Source organism: Monodelphis domestica, chromosome 5 (assembly GCF_027887165.1).
Source record: "Monodelphis domestica isolate mMonDom1 chromosome 5, mMonDom1.pri, whole genome shotgun sequence".
NCBI classification, from domain to species: Eukaryota; Metazoa; Chordata; class Mammalia; order Didelphimorphia; family Didelphidae; genus Monodelphis; species Monodelphis domestica.
Genome location: NC_077231.1, coordinates 46,416,058 through 46,431,588, shown reverse-complemented (window position 1 = coordinate 46,431,588; position 15,531 = coordinate 46,416,058). Strand labels below are relative to the sequence as shown.

The following is a 15,531-nucleotide window of genomic DNA, read 5'->3' as shown; positions in this document are numbered from 1 at the left end:
CCAAGACGGAAGGTAAGGGTTAAAAAAAAAAAAGATTATGTTTAGCTCACATCTCAGGTCTCTCATAAAGGGGATTAATAGGGTTCCTTCTAGAAAACGAACACTATGCAAGGCTATAGTTAGACAGTAATTTTTGTTGTTGTTGAGTCATTCCAGTCATATCCTGCTCTTCATGACCCCATTTGGGTTTTCTTGGCAGAAATACTGTAGTGGTTTGTCATTTCCTTCTCCAGCTCATTTTACAGATGAGGAAACCAAGGGAAAAAAGGGTTAAGTGACTTGCCCAGGATCATACAGCTAGTAAGTATCTGAGGCTGAATTTGAACCCAAAAAGATAGGTCTTCCTGACTTCAAGCCCAGCACTCTATCCACTGTACCACCTTGCTGCCTTACAAGCCTAGCACATAGCTTGGGCTTTAGCCTTTCGGCTCTACTGTCTTCCTAGAGGTGGTATTTATCTCAGAAAAGCACCACAATTGCAGAAATGACCTCCCATCATCACCCAATTCTGGAACTCTCCAACTGGCAAGCTTCCAAGGCAGTTGGCAAAGCTCAAAATAGCCATCTTAGGATTGACCTTTGGCCCTCTGTGCTCAGGCAAAGTAACACAAAACAGAAGAGGCAGCCAAGGGCTTGAGGTCCAGACTCTGGGTCACATGTTCTCACTTCCAGCTCAAGCACCATAGACACTGCTAGGGAGCAGAATGGAAGAGAAACTCCTTCACCCAACTGAAGGGAGAGCCCATGGAGCCCCCATTAAGGTGTTCAAAAGACAGGAAGAGAGGCAGCGTTGCTCTTTCCCAGATGGTAGCTCATCACCTTCAATATCTTTCTACCATGAAAGGCAGCAGTAAAGGAGGGCTGTAGCACCCCAAACCAAAGGACCAGGGAGCACATATGGCTTGCCACAAAAGGTCAGTATATAGACCCCTGACTAGCCACACTCCATGGGATGACCCCCAGCAAGATCCATTGTCCAGCTTCCTTCTTTGAGGTTCAACTCTGGATGTCACACTTGGAAGAATCCCAGAAATTTTGACTTGGCTTATCGAAGATGGTCTCCACTGTCTATCTGCTAGATTTGGAAGTAAATTCCATCTGTGTGCTTACTCCTTTTTTAAAATTTCATAATCACTTCCCAATATATGCCAGCCCTTTCTGCCATTGGACCCTCCCTTGTAACAAAGAAAAACATTTAAGTAAAACCAACTAACAATGCAACATTCCACATCTTCCGTCTCTCTTTGGGAAGAAAAGAAGAAGGGAGGAGAATTAACATTAATAGAGTGCCCACCATATGCCAGGCACTGCATGAAGCATTTTTATAATATTTCTATATTTGTAAAATCCCTGAAAGAGAGCTACTATTATTATCTCCTTTTCATAGTTGAGGAAACTGAGGCAGATAGTGACTTGTCCAGGGTCACACGGCTAGGAAGTATTTGAGATCAGATTTGAATTCACAAAGATGGGTCTACCTGATTCCAGACCCAACACTCTTTCCATTGCAGCACCAGTTGCTTCTAAGAAGAAGGGTGTATTTCATCCGTCATTTCAGTATGGTTACTTCTTCAGTTTAATAAAACTTTTTTGCTGATTGGCTTCTTATTACTAATATCTAGAAGTAAAAAAAAAACAAAAAAGACAATTCCCCATCTTGGTGCTAAAGGGATTTTGGTCTTTATTTAGGTTTCCAAGAGGGACACAAGATGAAGAATGTGTATTATTTCCTGTTGTGCTCAGGAAGATCTGAGTTCACATCTAGCCTCAGACACTAGCCATGTGACCTTGGGCAAATCACTTAACCTCAGCTTCTTCAACTGCATAATGGGGATAATAATATCACCACTTAAGGATTGAATGAGATATTGTAAAGTGCTTAGCATGGTTCTTGGCATGTAGTAGGTGCTTAATAAATACTTATTCCCTAACCTTTCCTGCCCTTCTTCCTGTCTAGATATGGCTATCTGGATCCATCCTTGGTCCTTTGATTTCCCTGGGAATCCCGAGTTCAAGTCCCACTGTGATGTAGCTAGCTGTGAAACCTTGGATAAGTCACTTAATTCCAATGTAAAATGGGAGGGTTGAGCTAGATTGCTGGACAAGTCCCTTTGAACCTTGAATCTTTAATCTTAAAATCCTTAGCACAAAAGAGAATAAAGCACAAGGCCATTGCTTTTGCCTTGGCCCACCAGCAGGAACCAGAAAAGAAACCATCTTTTTTCAAATTTGGAGAACAGAATAAAATCATGCCCACAGCCTAAAACTTCCCAAGACACAATAACAATGACTCACACTGAAATACCCTAAATTTGCAAAAATCCTTTATCTGCATGGTATCCCAAATAGCTTAAATTGATTTTAACTTGTCAAATCTTTGGGGATATAATGTATATTGTCATCTTCTTTGATGTCCACACAACTCCAGGAGGAGGAGCTATAGGATCTATCATTCACATTAATAATTAAGGAACTAAGGTTCAGAGATATTAAGTAATTTACACATGGTCACCCAGCTAATAAAGGTAAAGGATGGTCTTACTGATAACAGGCGGCTCAGCAGGTAGAATGTCCGACCTGGAGTCAAGAAGACCTGAGTTCAAATCCAGACTCAGATACTTGCTAGCTGTGTGATCTTGGGTAATCCACTGGAGAAGGAAATTGCAAACCACTCTAGTATCTTTGCCAAGGAAATCCATGGGTCGCATTGGCATGGGGTCATGAAAAGTCAGACATGACTGAACGGCTTACTGAGGATACTTCTCTTGTTATCTACATCGGCACAAGACTCTGAAATACAGGCATTGGAAGACTACAGCATACATTCCCGAAGAAGGCTAAGGAGTCTCTCTCTCAGCAGAACTTAAGAATAGGCTGTGGTGGAAGGCTTAATTTCAAAACTCCTTAGAGACAGCAAAGACCTTTGGAGGTCTGAAGTACAGAACGTATACCAAGAAAACACTGTTCTTGTAATGACAAACATTAAAGTCCAATTAAATTACTAAGCCCTGGGATAGAAAGCATGAGAGACAAGGGGATTGTGGTGGCTACAAGTCAGTCTTTTTTTTTTTTTGGTAGGCAATGCCTCATGCAAGGCCCCCTGGTTTTTAACTGCTTCCAGCTAAATTCTCTAAGCGAAATCTTCAAAATAAGTTGCTAGGAAACAGCTCTATGCAAAAAGGAAGTTACCCAAATGTTCAAAGTGATGCTTTAAGGCAATAGGCACTGTCCCTGTCCTCTATTCCACTGAGAAATCTTTGCAATCCCTGGAACGGAGGAATAGGACCTCAAGGCAGGGCTAATCTTGGTACCAGGCAGGTGTCTACTTTGTGATAGAACACCAAATCTGCTCTGCGATTCCTCTGTCAGCCTAGCATTTAAAGGCTGGGTAGATGCAGAACACCTACCATGGTCACTGGCTTCCCAAAAGTTGACCTCTTTCCAGGCTATGCTGGTTTGCTCCAATGCACTTTACTCTTACTTTGCATCCACAGTAGCTCTGATTTTTTTTCCAGATAAAAGCTTTGTCCCAAACAACTTTTTTCATTTGGCATCTTGAAAATATCTAGTGCTTAAAACTCAAACTCAAACAAACAAATCAACAAAACCAATTTCATTTGGAGAGTGAAATCAACCCCCAAAAGGATTAATGAAATACTTCCACAGTCATGGACAGGAGGCATTTCAAACTACTACAAGAAAAATGAGCATTAACAAAGTCTGGTAGCTTAATACGTGAAGTCACCATTTACCACCTACTTTACTCAGAAAGCCAGACGTCTTAACACTTTGATAAACAAATCTGTGCAATTAGAATTCTTCTAAACATATGAGAAAGAACACTATCCCCATCCAGAGAAAGTACTGTGGGAGCAGAAACACAGAAGAAAAACATATGATCATCCTATGTTAAAAGGTGTTAAAAGATCACTTTACTGCAAATAGGAATAACAGGGAAATAGGTTTTGAACAATGATACATGGATAATGACAATATCATAAAAATGAATAATTTTGAAGACTTTTATGAACTGATGAAGAATAAAATGAGCAGAACCAGGAGACAAGTTTATATAATAACACCATAAAAACAAATAAGTTTGAAAATATAAGAACTATAATCAATATACTGACCATCTCTGATCCCAGAAGACTAATGATTTTTTTAAACTCTTACCTTCCACCTTAGAATTAATACTATGTATTGGTTCTAAGGCAGACATGTGGTAAGGGCTAGGCAATGAGGGTTAAGTGACTTGTCCAGGGTCACACAGTTAGGAAGAGTCTGAGGTCAGCTTTGAATCGAGGACCTCCCCTTTCTAGGCCTGGTTCTCAATCCACTAAGTTACCCAGCTGCCCCCAAGACCAGTGATTAATCCCACTACCCACCTCCTGAAGGAGAGATGATAAATTTAGAGAGCCAGAGACAGACAGAGATAGACAGAAAGAGAGCCAGAGACAGAGAGAATATAGTATATCGTCATGAAGGGACTTCTTATTTTTGCTTGGCTTTTCATATTTGTTGTGAGGAATTTTGTCCTCTTTTTACAGGTGGTTAGAGAGAGAGAAAATAAATTTCTGTTACTTTTTTAAAATATGAAAGATGTGAAATGTTGCCTACATTTCAGATGAGGTCACTGTATTGTACTTGCCTTTCTTTTACTTTGTTACAAGAGGCCTCTCACAGAGAAGAAATACTCTGTAAATGTTTGTGGCATAAAACAAAACACATCAACAAAACTTGTAACAAAGAGAGATGAGAAGGAAGTTAATCAAGAGTCTAATTTATTCATTCCCATCCTGCCTAAAGAAAAGCCATAGCAAACATTCCAGAATGCTTTGGTTTCATTTGCATGTCATAACTGTTTTGAGTGGGAAGGACATAGAAGGTGAAAGAAAATCCAGTTACCTGGTTAGACCTGGGCCCTGACTATGTGATGTGGTGAGTGCGAAGATCAGCCCATCGCTTTGATCCCTAGGGTGACCCCTGAAACTGCAGGCAGCGAGAGCAGCTGCATATGGCTCACTGTTCATGTAAAGAGATTCTTCTGGGAGTCTCACCAGAATCTCCGGCTCCCTGATCCCAATTCAAATTGCTTTTCTTCAACATGGCAAGAACATTAAGCCATGGTGGAAATAAATGAAATAAAAACTAAGAAAGAGTGAGAAGAAGAATCACAAGGAAGTTTGTTTTTCAATGTCAACATCAGCTCATTAGTAATTTAAAAAAACTACAGGGAAAAGAGACACTTCCAACACAACACATTGATATTACCCTGTTGGTCTACTGAAAAAAAGTGCTGGACTTGGAGTCAGGAAGACTTGAGTTCAAATCCTGCCTCAGACACTGTCTAGCTGGGTGGCCCTGAGCAAATCACTTAACTTCTCTTAGACTCCATTTTCTCATTTCTAAATGGAAGGTTTGGGTTCAGTAGCCTTTAAGATCCCTTCCAACTCCAAATCTAGGATCCCCAATCTGAGGAGAGCAAAACCAGTATAGGGAGCTTTGGGCCAATGGCCTGCTAGGATAAGGCATCCTTATGGACATTCACAGAAGCACCTTGGAGAATCAGGACGGTAACAGAGTCTAGCCAACATTTTCTCTGGCACTTGGGAGTGGACAAACTACTTGAACAAATCATCTGATTTAGATAGAGAAGTGCTGTCCCTCTTTTTAAACCATTCATAGCAGCATGAAAGCCTTGAACCTCCCAGGCTCCCAAGTTTTCACCAATAGCCATGAACAAGCAGCATGCATTAAGCACCAGGCACTGTGCCAAACACTAGAGGTACAAAAAGGGAGGCAAAAGGCAGCCTCTGCCCTTCAGGAGCTCACAAGCTACTTTGGGCATTTTTTAGAACTAAGACGAGGAAAAACAGGTAGAAGAGCTACTCCTAATTTTTTTTTCTTTTATTGGTGTGACTTTTTTTTAATGAGAGAGAGAGAGAGAGAGAGAGAGAGAGAGAGAGAGAGAGAGAGAGAGAGAGAGAGAGAGAGAGAGAGAGCTGAGCTAGAGAGGAGAAAGAGAGAAAGAGAGAGGGAGGAATGGAGGGAGAGAGAGAGAAGAGAGAGAGAGAGATAGCTGAGCTAGAGAGGAGAAAGAGAGATAGAAAGAGAGAGGGAGGAATGGAGGGAGAGAGAGAGAAGAGAGGGGTGAAGGAAGGGAGGGAGAAAGAGAGAGACAGAGACAGAGACAGACAGACAGAGACAGAGAGACAGAGATAGAAACAGAGACAGAGAGACAGAGATAGAAACAGAGACAGAGAGGAGAGACAGACAGAGAAACAGAGGCAGAGACAGAGAGGGAAGGAGACAGAGACAGAGACAGAGACAGAAGAGAGAGACAGGACAAGGGAAGATATTCAGAGCAGAGACAGACAGAAGGAAACCGAGAGGGGAAGGGAGAGAGGGAGAGAGTGAAGGAGGAAGGGAGGGAAAGTGGGGAAGACAAATAGAGACAGAGGCAGAGAGAAATGCAAAGCCTGCCTCGGAATGGAGAAGACTCTGGTGTGGGTCCCACTTGTGATACATGCTGACTGGGTGACTATCCACATTAGGAGTTTCCGTCACCGTGTGATGAAATCGCTGTTACATAAAAGGAGGCAGGGGAATGTGGTACCATATTTTGAAGGCTGTTTCTTTTCATATCTACTCAGGGATTTTATATATGAACTCCGAAGTGTTCTTTTTTGTTGAGAAAAACAGAATGAGCCAAAGTCAGCAAATTGCGTGGCTGTCTACCCATCCCAAGCGAATGCCGGCCTTGATTTGGGGTCTGCATCAGGGGTTCAAAAGCGTTGAGAGCTGCCAGTGAGGACTTTCCCTTTATTTTGATTCCTAGCTCAACAGTTGCTCCCCAACGTCTCTCTTAGAGAAAGGGCTGGACTTCTTCAAGTGTCAGGCCCCTGGGCAGTCTCCATCCTTTCTCAGAACGATGATTTTAAATGCAGGAAATGCCAATGGCTGGGATTACCAAGGAAATCAGTTACCAAAAGTTTGGAGAACAAGTTTGTGGACCTGAGGTTAAGCTCTTTTAAAGAGTACTAAGAGCTGTGTGACCCTGGGCAAGTCACTTGACCCCCATTGCCTAGCCCTTACCACTCTTCTGCCTTGGAGCCAATACACAGTATTGACTCCAAGATGGAAGGTAAGGGTTTAAAAAAAAAATAAAGAGTACTAAGAGCTTAAGGGACTTGGGGGTGGAGAAACAGAAGGTTGGAACTCAGAATCAGGATTTGAATCCAGTTCTTCCTGCTTCTGGGAATGATTCTCTACCAACAATTGTGAGTACAGTGAATATACAATAGATGTGAATATATAATATACATATATTTACAACATAGAGTCTACATATATGTGTATGACATGTTTCAGCTTTAGGTATATCATTAAGTTATACACTTATATTCAATATACCTATAGCCAAATAATATCACATATGTATGTAATAGATAATTTAAATATGTAACATACATGTATATATTATTATACATACAATATGTTCCCAAGTGTACATTCTCGTGCATCTCACATATAATATATATGTAAAAATGGAGGCCGTGTCTGCATAGATGGGGGAGGGGAATCGTGCTTAGTCATCTTCCAGAACCTACCCTGCCCTGCTGGAAACTGGGCTCTTTCTTACCTTCAAAGAATTGCTGCAGGGCTTCATTCTCGCCCACCACATCCATGATGAAGACCCGGGTCCCGCTCGGATGGAACGTTGCCCAACGCCAGGAAATAGGGACTGTCGTCCTCTAATGGTTAGAGTTCTACCAACAAACTCGAAAAAGGCTCATGTTGTGCTAAAGAGGTGAAGAGCCAGTCCAGGTGGAGATACTCACTCAGGACCTCCACTCGTCCTCCTAAAAGGACCAGCCTACGTTGTACGTTCCTGGTACAGAGCCAGTTACCAGATTGGGGAAGGAAGCAGGAGTCAATCCATCTTCCCCTCCGCATGCAGAATCGTCCCGGGCTGCATTTCTTCTTTGTTTTATGGACCTTTGGCCTTGGTGACACATGCAAGTATATAGACAGGCAATAAATGCAGTCTTATCTTGTACCTCATTCAAAACCAGGATATTTACAATTCTGCCCCCAGATGCTTCAGCCACAGTGAAGTGAAAGACAGAGGAGGGGCTGAGGCTACGTTTCAAGGGAAGTAGCGAGGGAAACTCATTTTTTATCAAATACCGAGCTCAGAACGCTGCTGTAAAGCAGGGAAATGACGTCCTGGATATCATGCTGGACTTGGAGTCAGGGAGACCTAAATTCAAATCCAGCCTACTTCACAGGGTTGCTATGAGAAATGAATTCTATATACATATATATGAAGCGCTTTATGAACCTTAAAGTACTATATTTTTTAATGTTTGCTATGATAAGGAGTCAGGACTGTTGAGTTTTAATAGGTCTACTCATAAGGAAATGGGAAGAAGGAGGAGGAGGAGGAGGAGAAGAAAAGAGACTGTTCATGTGAAACTATAAGTGAAGTTCAAAAGAAGGAAGAAGAAAAAGGAGAAGGAGGAAGAGGAAGAGAAGAAGGAGGAAGAGGAGGAGAAAAGAGACTTCATGTGAAACTATAAGTGAAGTTCAAAAGAAGGAAGAAGAAGAAAGGAGGAGGAGACAGAGGAGGAAGAAAAGGAGGAGGAGAAGGAGAAAGAGGAGAAGGAGGAGAAAGAGACTGTTCATGTGAAACTTTAAGTGAAGTTCAAAAGAAGAAAGGAGGAGGAAGAGGAAGAGAAGGAGGAAGAGGAGGAGAAAAGAGACTTCATGTGAAACTATAAGTGAAGTTCAAAAGAAGGAAGAAGAAAAAGGAGGAGGAAGAGGAAGAGAAGAAGGAGGAAGAGGAGGAGAAAAGAGACTTCATGTGAAACCCTAAGTGAAGTTCAAAAGAAGGAAGAAGAAGAAAGGAGGAGGAGACGGAGGAGGAAGAGAAGGAGGAGGAGAAGGAGAAAGAGGAGGAGGAAAAGGAGAAGGAGGAGAAAGAGACTGTTCATGTGAAACTTTAAGTGAAGTTCAAAAGAAGAAAGGAGAAGGAGGAAGAGGAAGAGAAGGAGGAAGAGGAGGAGAAAAGAGACTTCATGTGAAACTATAAGTGAAGTTCAAAAGAAGGAAGAAGAAAGGAGGAGGAAGAGGAAGAGAAGAAGGAGGAAAAGGAGGAGAAAAGAGACTTCATGTGAAACTATAAGTGAAGTTCAAAAGAAGGAAGAAGAAAAAGGAGAAGGAGGAAATGAAGGAGGAGAAGGAGAAAGAGGAGGAGGAAGAGGAGAAGGAGGAGAAAAGAGACTGTTCATGTGAAACTATAAGTGAAGTTCAAAAGTCCCACTGTCCAATAATCTCATGTTTATTATGAGGAAAACCTTTATAAATCAGAAAATGCTATTAAATTAATGAGTCGTCAATCTGCAACAAAATGGACATAATTTCTTTGTTAACAATAACATTTATACATTTTGTTTTCACAGAACACTTCCCAATAATTCAAAGTACATTACCCCCTTTCAGATCAATTTCCTTTTCCTTTTCTGATGGTATTATAAAACTTGGTGTTTTTTAAAAGTATATACTAAATTCAGATAATTAATTTCAAAGCTATCCCACTTGTCTGTGGTGCTTCTCTGTATTTCCTTTTCTTTTAAAAAAATTTTAAACCTTTACCTTCCATCTTAGAACAAATACCATGTATTGGTTCCATAGCAGAAGATTGGTAAAGGCTTAAGCAATGGGGGTTAAGTGACTTGCCCAGGGTCACACAGCTAGGAAGTTTCTAAGGTCATATTCGAACCCAAAACCTCTGTCTCTAGACCTGGCTTTTTATCCACAGCCCCACTGAGTGCCTCCTTCCTTCTCTCTCCTATTTTTTTTAATGCTTCACTAATACTTTGCTTTTTAAAAATATTTGGCATTGCTTTTATTCCTCTCACCCCTTGTGTCACAACCAAAGAAAGAAAAAGATAAAATTAAAACCTCTGTTTTACAAGTTAACATAGTCAAGCAAAGAAATCAATACATTGTCCAAGTCCAAAATCACATATTGTTCCATACCTCTAGCTAATCACTTTTCTGTCAAGGGGTAGGAAACATACATCATCATTGGTCCTCCCTAGATTCTTGGTTCATCATAACATGTGTCAAGCTCTTAATTCTTTCAAAGTTGTTTTGGCTTACACTGCCCTGGTTATTTTAGTTCTATTCGTTTCGCACTATATTAGTTTATACAAGCATTTCTAGGTCTCTCTGACTTTATCACTTTAGTCATTTGTCATGGTGCAATGATATTTCGTTATATTCATGTGCAATCATTTGTTCCATCGATTAGGGGATCTGCTTAGCATCCAGTTCTTTCATAAAAGAAATGTTGTGCCTGTTTTTGTGTGAATAGATAAACATTATTGTTGTTAAGTCATTCACTCTTGGTGACTCCATGGAGCCCCCTTCTGTCCTCCACCAGCTTTCAAAGTCTGTCCAAGTTCATGTTCATTGTTTCCATGACACCATCTGTCCATCTCAGCATCTGCCATCGCCTTCTCCTTCTGCCTTCAGTCTCTCTTGATACCAGGATCTTCTGCACTGAGCCTATCTTCTTGTGATGGGGCCAAAGTATGTACACTTCAGCTTCAGTATTTGCCCCAGTGAATATGATTATTTGCTTTTTTCTTTTACTCCTAGATAGTCTGCTTAGCAGTGGCATCATCTGGCCAAAAGGCATGGATGGGTTAGTGACTTTTGAGATATGTTCCAAATAATTTTCTAGAATCGTTGATGGAATTTTCAATGCTCTCATCACCTCTTCCCTCATCCCTTTCAACAAGTGTCATTTTTAGGAGCAACTAGGTGGCTCAGTGGATTGAGAGCCAAGTCCCAAGACAGGAGGTACTGAATTCAAATCTGATCTCAGAGACTTCCTAGCTGTGTGATCCTGGACAAGTCACTTCACCCCCATTGCCTAGCCCCTACTGCTCTACTGCCTTGGAACTAATACACAGTGTTGATTATAAGAGAGAAGGTAAAGGGTTTTTTTTTTAATTGTCTTTTCCCCTTTTTGTAATCTTTGCCAGTCTGATGGGTAGAAAGTAGTTAGGGATATTTTAACTTACCTTTTAAAATTTTTAATAATTTGGGACTTTTTTATTTCTAGTGATTTTTTTTTCATATGGTTGTTAACTTTTTTTTCTTTTGAGAAACCTATTGATATACTTTTATCTTTTGGGAAATGATTATTGTTCAGTTCCCTATTTATCTTAGATGTTAGAAAATATTGCCGCAGTTTTTTGTTGTCAGTTAACTCATTTCCCTTCTAATATTAGCTGAATTGATTTTCTTTATGCAAAATATTTTACATTTAATTTAGGAAAATTGTCCATTTATTTAATTGAATCCCAGGGTTCTCTAAGCACAGATCATCGAATCATCTGCAGAAAACAATCATTTTGTTTCCTCTTTGTCTATGCTTATTTCTCAATTTATTTTTGTTTCAAAAGCTGATTTTCTAGAACTATATCAAACAACAGCAGTGACAAAGGACTTTCTTGCTTCTAGTTCTGCTTATGGAAAGGGCTCATAGTCCTCCATTTCACAGAATGCTAGGCTTTGGATTTAGATGAAAAAGAACTATTGTATTACTCATTTATTCCTATACTTTCTAGTATTTTTAACAAAAGTGGTATTATATATTATCAGGAGTTTTTTTTGTCCTACAGTGTACAAAGAACTGGGAACAAGATGTCGACCCTGACCTCAAGGACTTAATTATCTAACAAGGTGAGACAGGACTGGGCTATGACATTTACCTAAGCGTGGTTTAAGGGAGAAGATAGTGTTCTTCAATCTTTTCAGTCATGTCTGAGTCTGCATGACCTCATTAGGGGTTTTCTTGGCAAAGACACTGAAGTGGTTTATCATTTCCTTTTCTAGCTCCTTTTACAGATGAGGAAACTGAGGCAAAGTGGGTGGAGTGATTTGCCCAGGGTCGTATCGCTAGTGTCTGAAGCCATATTTGAACTCAGGAAGATGAGTGTTCCTGTCTCCAGGTTTGGTGCTCTATCCGCTGAGCGATCCAAATGCCCAGAAGATAACAGAGGCCAGAAATCTAGATTAAATGCCATAAGGGCACTTGAGAGGGAGAGACAATGACCTGAAAGACTTTGGGCAAGTCACTGAACCACTGAAGTTCTTTTCCCATCTGTTAGATGAGATAATTGTACTCAGGATTTCGAAGGTCCCCTCTCTAAACATCAAATCAAATCTCAGCAGGAACTTTTAGTTAGAAAACTGTCTAATTTGGGGGACTCAAGGGCTCCAGAAGTGGAAGTTCTAGTACTCATTCAACCTTTATTAAGTATTTGCAGTGTGCTAGGCACTGTGCCAGGTGCTAGAGATAGACAAAGAAAGGCAAAAACAATCTTCTCAAGGAGCTACCATTGTAGTTGTTCAATTTGGCTGAAACTGTGTCAAGAGGAATATTTCGAAATGGGATGGGGGAGGGATAGGAGGGAATGAAGACCAAAAGAAAGATAAAGAATGTGGAAAGGCAGAGGGCATCCCATGATCTGTGTCAAGCCATTTAAATGTAGAATGTGCCAAAAGGAAAGAAGGAAGGAAGGAAGGAAGGAAGGAAGGAAGGAAGGAAGGAAGGAAGGAAGGAAGGAAGGAAGGAAGGAAGGAAGGAAGGAAGGAAGGAAGGAAGGAAGGAAGGAAGGAAGGAAGGAAGGAAGGAAGGAAGGAAGGAAGGAAGGGAGGGAGGGAGGGAGGGAGGGAGGGAGGGAGGGAGGGAGGGAGGGAGGGAGGGAGGGAGGGAGGGAGGGAGGAAGGAAGGGAGGAAGGAAAGGAAGGAAAGGAAGGAAGGAAGGAAGGAAGGAAGGAAGGAAGGAAGGAAGGAAGGAAGGAAGGAAGGAAGGAAGGAAGGAAGGAAGGAAGGAAGGAAGGAAGGAAGGAAGGAAGGAAGGAAGGAAGGAAGGAAGGAAGGAAGGAAGGAAGGAAGGGAGTATGGTGAACTATGGGAACTAACTGGAGTTAAGGAATGGGAAGAAGGGTCTCCTGGAGGCTTCTAGGGCTAGTTGTGCTCCAAGGAATAGCTAGATCCATACAGATGCCATCAGAAAAGGGATAATCCAGTGTCAGAGGAAGAATAGGAAAAAAGTAGAGGCTGCTGATGACTCTGCAGGAATACTAAAAATCTATTTATCTACCAGATGTTAACTAATAAAAAGGTTTCTTTTGGGGCATGTAAACAAGATGTGACACCTTCTCAAGATTTGTCCCATCTAATAACTGCACTGGTGCTCACGCAGAGATAATTATGCTGAAAGAGCCCCAGAAAGAATTGTTATGGGTTAGGGGCCTGGGCAAGAAAATGAAGCCAATGGCATGTCCATCCCTACTTGCCAATTGAAGGCAGGGGCACTGGAAGGGAAAGATGGGTTTGGGAAGTGAACAGTTGCTAGAGATTGAAAATGGCCAAGAAATAAATGAATAAGGAATAAACAATAAATAAAAAGGATGAAAAAGGTCTCTGCCTTTCTAGATAGTAAGTTAAAATTAAGGTTTGATAGGTTTGTGTTCAAGGATGGAGTGACCCTCACAAGAAAGCTGTTTTCAGTGGTTGGGGAAGGGGAAGAGAATTCAGAACTCAAAGGTTTTAATGTTAAAAATAATTTATTTTTTAAAAGAAAAATACATATACCAATAAAATCCTTAACATGTTTTAATTTATAGGAATTTGAAGAAGGGATGAAAGAAGCAACCACTAGAACAAAACAAAACAATACAGAAGAGGGCACAAAACAAGTAAAGCAGCAATTTTGTTATTGTCTTGTTAAATTATAGGCAGCTAAAATGGCTCATCAGATAGACCGCTAGGCTTAGAATCAGGAAGACTTGCATTCAAATCCTTCCTCAAGACACTGAGTATAACCCTAGGCAAGGCACTTAACCTCTCTGCTTCAGGTTCCCCTTCAGTACAGGTGAGATGACTGTAAATTGCTTAGCACACAAGTGCTATGTAAATCTTAACTATTAACTATACTCATGGAGAATAGGAATAACTACTCTTAAGCCAGACCCAGACTAGTTATTAACAGCTCAATATTGTCTTAAAATGGAGTCTTTGGGGGGGAGGGGGGAGCTAGGTGGCTCAGTGGATGAAGAGCCAGGCACAGAGATGGGAAGTCCTGGGTTCAATATATTTCCTAGCTGTGTGACCTTGGGCAAATCACTTAACCCCCATTGCCTGGCCTTTCCCACTCTTCTGCCTTGAAACTAATAGTGTATTGATTCTAAAGTGGAAGGTAAAGGTATTTTTTTTTAATGAAAATTTTTAACCTTTATTTTTTGACCTAGTAACAACTCTAGGACAGGAGGGGAAGGACTAGGCAAAAGGGGTTAAGTGACTTGCCCAGAGTCACACGGCTAGGAAGTGTTTGAGGTCAAATTCGAATCCAGATTCTTCCTACTCCAGGCCAGCACTCTATCCCCCACAGGGACCTTTCCGGAGTCCTGGGTGGCTTGTCTTTTTTTTTTTCCCCCTAATCAATGACTTGGATGAAAGTGCATTTGACAAAATGATTTAATCTGTAGATGACACAGCAGGAAGAGGCAGTGAACACACATCAGGATCCAGAAAGACCTTGCCAGGCTGGACTCTTTAGAAGGTCTCCACCAATGAGCCTCCATCAAAGACTGAATGGGGACCTTTGTTCAACGTTCCTGTAAAAGGGGGTTCCACGTTTCGTCGGAGCCCCCTGAGGTGGCAAGATTGCTCAGACACCGTGAAAGGTCTGGAGAGGTAGGCTGGATGCTCACCAAGGAGTCTGGAGGGGACTCTACTACCATCGGGGAGTCACGCCAGCCCCACCATCCCGCATCCCTGTGCACGGCATTCTCTCAGCCCCTAGGCACGGAGATGATGCCCAGGGAAGGCGTTCGCATCCGCACCGGGCTTTGGGACTCCAGAGCGGCTCTCTCCTTATCCCCTATCCGCTCTGCTCCATCCTGAGTGAGAAGCCCCTCACCGCAGGAGGGAGACCCCCGGCACCTCCCAGAGCAGTGACCTCTGCCCCCCACAAGGGCTGCTTCTTTGTACTTTCCCTTCCACAGACTGAGTCCTCTCCTTTACTTTTCCTCCCATCCCCAGTAACTGCCCATTCAGTATCTACAGTGGTTCTAGAGATCATCTCCAACTGGTTGGAAGAAATGTTCAGGTCCGGAGGATTTGAAGCTAGTCCCCCCTCCCCCCAGCAAGGCACCTTACCTCTACTCGATCATCTATAAATATTACCCATGTTTTATTGTATTTTTATTTTATTTGGTGAATTATCTCCCAATGGCATCTGAATCTGGTTCAGGTCCACACTAGGGAGTGGTGTGGGGTGGTGTGTTTGATTCAGACAACAAACCCAAGAATTTCTCACTCCTCTCTGGGATCCTTGATCCTTTGTCTGACCAACTAGTCTTTCTGATTCTTCCCTCTAAATGTTTCTCAAATTTGGTCCCGTCTTCTCCATTCATGTCATTATGCCAGTCCAACCAGTT

The 15,531-nt window shown here is 41.7% G+C and overlaps 1 long non-coding RNA gene across 1 annotated transcript; it reads left to right on the top strand.

The window, feature by feature from the left end:
- The first annotated feature begins 536 nt into the window (after positions 1 to 536).
- LOC103100811 (uncharacterized) lies at positions 537 to 15,292 on the top strand. Its single transcript, XR_472338.3, has 4 exons — positions 537 to 914; positions 11,703 to 11,763; positions 13,717 to 13,788; positions 14,578 to 15,292. It is a non-coding gene; the product is annotated as an uncharacterized LOC103100811 (long non-coding RNA).
- The last annotated feature ends 239 nt before the right edge of the window (positions 15,293 to 15,531 follow it).